This window comes from Galeopterus variegatus, unplaced genomic scaffold (assembly GCF_000696425.1).
Source record: "Galeopterus variegatus unplaced genomic scaffold, G_variegatus-3.0.2 Scaffold843, whole genome shotgun sequence".
Lineage (NCBI taxonomy): Eukaryota > Metazoa > Chordata > Mammalia > Dermoptera > Cynocephalidae > Galeopterus > Galeopterus variegatus.
Window position 1 is genome coordinate 106923 of NW_007726954.1, and position 5894 is coordinate 112816.

The window sequence follows — 5894 nt, forward strand, 5'->3', positions numbered from 1 at the left end:
CTTCACCCCTCTCCCCTCTTCTTCTTTCCCCCCCTCCTCCTTCCCCCCTCTCCCCTCTTCCCCTTCCCCCTCCCCGACCCTCGTCAGCCCACAGACCTCCTCCCGCGACCTCCCCCCACCTCGCCGGCTGGGGACCCCAGAGACCCGCACAGAACTCGGGCCCTACCCTCCTCAGAGACCCCGGAGCTCCCCACCCTCTCCTGCCAGGGACTCTAAGACCCCTTAAACCCACAGACCGCCGAGACCCTGGAGACCCCACCCCGACCAGCCAGCCGGAGACCCCTTCAGCCCACAGACTCCTTCTATCTGGCTTCCCTTCCTTAGCCCAGGGGCCCCTCAATGTACAGACCCAGGACCCCCAGCTTTTGGCAGACTAGAGACCCCAGCACCCCCACCTCGCCCTGCCTAGAGACCCCAGCCCCTCCACTCCTCAGTCCCTCACTTGCCCAATTCTAAACTTCAGGTCACCACGGGGTCCCTGGCGCCCCTCCCCGCTTCCAAAACACACCCTCTTCCCTTCACCTTCAGACTTAATACCCTTCTTACCCCTTACCCTTATCCCAGGCCTTCTGCACCACATGGCCCGAGGCCTCAACTCCTTCAGCCCCTGAATCCACCATAACAAGTCCCCTTATTCCCACACACACTCCTCCCCAAATTCACCATCTCCTAACGACCTCTTCAGCGAGAATTCTCACTCTCCTACTGGGCTCACTTCCCTCATTTACTACCCAAATAAGTATATCCTGATGCATCCTTTAGTCCCTCTTTTTTATTCTTTGACACCCCAGTTGTCAACTGTGCTCTGCAGTCTTCTCTGCTCCCCAGTACCCTGTCTGAAACACTGATCCAAAAGGGACCCCACCCCCACACACATCCAAAAGATCCCTCCCCATATCTGTTTCCTAAGGAGAGGCAAAATGGTGGTAGGTATTTTATTTTGTTTTTCTGTGTCTAAATAAGGGGACGAAATAAACTCAGGAAAAGGAAAGACAACAAGTACTTGAGAAGCTGGGATTCACGTCCATTACTACCTCAGCACGGAGAGCAAGAGTTTTTAACATTGATGATGATGGTGGTAAGTGCTGAGTATAAATGTGCCATGCACTGAGCTAAGTGCTTTACATACATTTTTCTCATGTATCCTCACACCATGCTTGTGCAGATGAAGGAACTGAGGGATGGGAATTAAGTAATTTGCCTAAAATCCTACAGCAAGTGATGAAGCCCAGGTCTGACCTCTGGGCTTCTGGGAATCTGACTCCAGAAACTGTTTGTATCCTTTTCTGGGCCAAAGATCCCTCAACATTTTTGCATACTATTCCAGGAGGCAATCTCATGGGAGCTTGGTCTAACCCTTTAGGGAAAGAAGCAAAGTCTCTATGGTAACTAAACCCAGGACATTTTCTTATTTGTACTTAGTTCAGGAAAATAAGAGATAACAGCCACTGCGGAGCTGGGCATAAGGCAGAATAAGGACAGGTGTGGATTAAGGCCTCAGTCACTGGACAGGAAGAGAAAAGATTGAGGGCAGAGGACACATTATTTTGAATGAGGAAAGAAATAGCCTGGTGTCGCGAGGTGTTTGTGGCAAGTAGGAGAAAAGTCAGCCTGAATGAAAGACTAGTCTAACCGTGCACTCCCTTCCCACTCCATCCTGGCTAGGGTGCCTACAGGCCTCAACCTGTTGGATGCAGCCCTGGCTCATGAGAATCCATTCAGCCCAAAGTTGAACCAATAAGCGCTGTGATTCTTCTCTGCTGTTGAATAGCAAGCCATCTTGGGGTGAGTACCGCCTTCCTTCAAATGCTATTCTTGGCTTAGACACATGCAGATTCAACGGGTGTTTTTATTACTTGGCTGTAAACCTGGGGTGACTACTTGGTCTGTGATGTAAGAAAGTGGTGGCATTTCTGCTACACTCATATTGTTTTCATCTGCATGAATTTGGGGATGGTCACTTTCAACTTTTTACAACATTCAGAGGAGCATACAGTCTCACAGCCTACCATACTCCTAAGGTTTCCACAGATATGTGAATGGGTGGGAGAAGAGAGGCAAATTTAATCTAACAGGACTTCTAGAGGCTGGGCGGTTAGCTCAGTTAGTTAGAGCACAGTGTTGTAACAGCAAGCCATACCACCCAGCCGCCAAAAAAACAGACTTCTTGCAGGAAGGGAAGAAGCCAAGTGTGCGTTCATGTGCAGATAATTGCTCCACGCACGGAGTTGAAGTGTGAAGTCCATCCTGCCTGTCAAAAACAGGGTGACCCCCCAAAACAAGGATACCTGTCAGTTCTGTTACTGGCAGTCATTTAAGCTGTAATTGAAGCCCATTCATGTACTGAACAAGACTTTGCTGATCTCATGGAAAGTGCATGAGACTCTTGAGTCAAAGGGCGTCAAGAATCAAAAGCCTCCACTGACTCACTCTAAGGCTTTGGGCAAGTCACTCTGCCTTAGTTTCCAAATCAATAACATGAGAAGAATTATTCTTTTTTTTTTTTTTAATTGATATTGTATTCACCTAAGTCTCACAGCGCTAAATGCCATCAGGTGAGGGAAGAATTTGGGAAGGAGGACCATCGAAGGGAGCACCAGGTCTTCTTTACTCTTCTTTCCAAAGATGTGTACTACCTCAGAGAGGAAAGAGGAAGGAAAAATTCTGGCAGCTTCGTCCTGCCACACCCCTAAAAAAAAAAAAAAGTGGAGGATGGTTTAAGGAACTAATTCCTCCCTTTTCCCCCAACTCAAGGCAAATATTTGTGTTTCCAGAAGAGGGAGTAAATATTTTCTTTTTTTCCTTTTTTTTTGGTGGCCAGACGGTAAGGGGATTCAAACCCATGACCTTGATGTTATAAGGCTGTGCTCTAATCAACAGAGCTAACCGACCAGCCCCCGTATATTTTCTTGGCCATCAGTCTTGTGAAGCTGTTTGATCCTCATCTGGAGAGGGATAGAAAGGAGGGGCTGGTTGTACACAATTGCAACAACCCGGGTTCCCACATCTCAACTCTAGCACCGAGAAAGAGTGCAGACAATTCACAACTCTGGGACTGAGCAAACCAAAGCAAGGCAGCTTTAATCTAGGTGATTAGTGCGTGTATGGCTGGTGGGCATCGTGATCCAAACAATTGACTTGGGGTCACAATTCCGTGCTAACCAACTGAGTTAACAAGCCTGCCCCAATCTAAGAGGTCTTATTTTAAAGTGTGGAACATCCAGTTTCTTCCTCATTACTGTCTAGTCAGCAAGATGGGTTGGTAAAAATTAAGATTATCATTTAACCTCCTAGTTTAAAAGACTCCAACAGCTTCCTGTCATAGCATTATGGAATAAAATCCACCCTCTTTTCTCTGGCCTCCAAGGCCACAGCTGATCTGATCCAGCCTCCCTCCATAACTCATCTAATCTCTCTGCTGCTGTGTGCCAGCTGCACCAACCTTCTGTTTCTCAAACATGCTAGTCTGTTCACACCTGAGGGCCTCTGCTGGGAATGCTTCTCCTTAGCATGGCTGAAGTCTCTAGCTGTTCACAAAAATCTGGTTTCTCTCTGGGCCGGCTTGTGGCTCACTCGGGAGAGTGCGGTGCCTGATAACACCAAGGCCACGGGTTCGGATCCCATATAGGGATGGCCGGTTTGCTCACTGGGTGAGCGTGGTGCTGACAACACCAAGTCAAGGGTTAAGATCCCCTTACCGGTCATCTTTTAAAAAAAAAAAAAAAATCTGGTCTCTCTCCACAGTGGTAGGATTGCAGCCAGGCACAGTGCTAGACTACATTTCCCAGCCTCCTTTGCAGTAGGCACGGCTATATATACAGTCGAGTCCTCTCCAGTGGACAGAAATGAAGTGATCCACTACCAGGCTGGGCTTCTAAGTGAGTGGGTATTCCTCTTCTATGCTGTTTCTTCTTCCACCAGATGGGATAAACAAGATGTAAGGAGCCTTGTTCCCTGAAGCACTGCATGGAGGAGAGCAGCCCATCAACCAGGAACATCTGCCTTGGACTGTAACATAGGCAAGATACAAACTTTTGTTGTAACAAATTATTGAAATTTGGGGCCTCTTTATTCCCTCAGCCTAGCCTAACCTAATACATCCCAATCCTCACCTGGCAGGAGTCGTCTTGTCAGTCAGGACTCAATTTAAATATTACCTTCTCAGACGATCTTTCTTCTTGATTACTTAACAGTAGCCTCTGCTCCCTCCCAGCCTATCAGTCTACTAAATTTTTTTTTTTTTCCTTTTTTTTGTCTTTTTTCGTGACTGGCAACGGATCACAACCCTCAGTGTCGCGCCCATACTGGACCGGGACCGGCAACGGGATTGCAACCCTCGGTGTTGCGCCCGCCCCTCGCTCAGCCAGTGAGCGGCCGGTCTGTACGTGGGATCCGAACCCTCGGCAGGAGCGCCGCCGCGCTCCCAAGCAGCGCACTGTAGCAGTGCGCCACCGGGCCGGCCCAGTCTACTAAATTTTCATTGTAGAATTTATCTCTACTTGGCATCATTTTCTGTTTGTCGTCACTGTCCAGAGACTGCAACACTGTAAGCTCCGTGGGAATGTGCATCTTTGCTCAGCTCAATGCTGTGAGTCTGGTACGTGCTACTCAATGTTTATTGAAGGAATATCTTCTAATCACTTTTTTCTGATCAGTTGTCAATTCAGTTGGGATGCAGAAACATTTTTACCTGGCCATGGAAGTAAAAGGACAGAAAGAGAACAAAGGACAAATGTAAGGTTGCTTCTCTTTACACCTGATTTGGGACTTTCCATTCTAGGAAGATAACGGATAAGGAACTATAGTAAAAGTCTATACAACCACTAGCAGAGAGGTGCTGTTTGCTTATGTCTCAATTTAGTCTGATGTGTGAGTATAATAATAAAAAGTTCTACTGCACACAGAAGCCTGCAAACTTACTTTGTTTTTTGTTTGTTTGTTTATTTATTTTTTTACATTCTATGTTGTTAAACTTACTATGGAATGCCATCTGTCTTTTTTTTTTTTTTTAAAGATGACCGGTAAGGGGATCTCAACCCTTGGCTTGGTGTTGTCAGCACCACGCTCAGCCAGTGAGCAAACCGGCCATCCCTATATAGGATCCGAACCCGTGGCCTTGGTGTTATCAGCACCGCACTCTACCGAGTGAGCCACAGGCTGGCCCGCCATCTGTCTTAAATCTACATAAAACTCAAAGTCAGCAGTCATCCTGGTCTAGAATTGCTAAACCTGCAAATGGACCTCAATGACCTGGCTGGGTCAGGTACAGTTCTGCCACTAGCTATGTCACCCACTAATGGCAGAATTCCTCAGTGCCTTTGAAATGAGGAAACTGAGGCAGCATAATGGTGTTCATGGATTTATTCATTCAAAACATGTCTGAGTGGCTGCTATGCACAAAACATAGTTCTAGGTAAAGGATATAACAGAGAAAAGGGCAGACTTAAATCCCTACCCTCGTGGAGGTTACATTTTATTTATTTTTAAATTTTTTATTTTTTAAATATTTTAGTTTTTATTTTATCATTACACAATGTAAACATTTTTTGTGGCCCTTTACCAATTTCTCCCTAACCTCCCTTTCCCTCTTCAAGGAGCTTACATTTTAATGGGGGAGAAAGATAATAAAGAAGGAACATAAGTGAAACAGTATGTTAGGTAGTGGTTAGTGCTAAGGAGAAAAATGAAGGGAAGTGTCATAGGAAGGGGCTATGGCTACAATTTTAGATAAAGTAGCCAGAGGAGGCCTCACTAAGGTGATATGCTGTCATTATCACCTTAGTGAAGCTTTCTCTGGCTACTTTATCTAAATACTTTATCAAATATTTTGTTTACCACATATTGACTGTACATATTTATTTATTTATTTATTTATTTATTTATTTATTTATTTA

The 5894-nt window shown here is 46.0% G+C and overlaps 1 long non-coding RNA gene across 1 annotated transcript; it reads left to right on the plus strand.

The window, feature by feature from the left end:
* The first annotated feature begins 680 nt into the window (after window positions 1–680).
* On the plus strand, window positions 681–4161 carry LOC103590588. The gene is made up of 3 exons (XR_550481.1): window positions 681–1078; window positions 1666–1785; window positions 3922–4161. It is a non-coding gene; the product is annotated as an uncharacterized LOC103590588 (long non-coding RNA).
* The last annotated feature ends 1733 nt before the right edge of the window (window positions 4162–5894 follow it).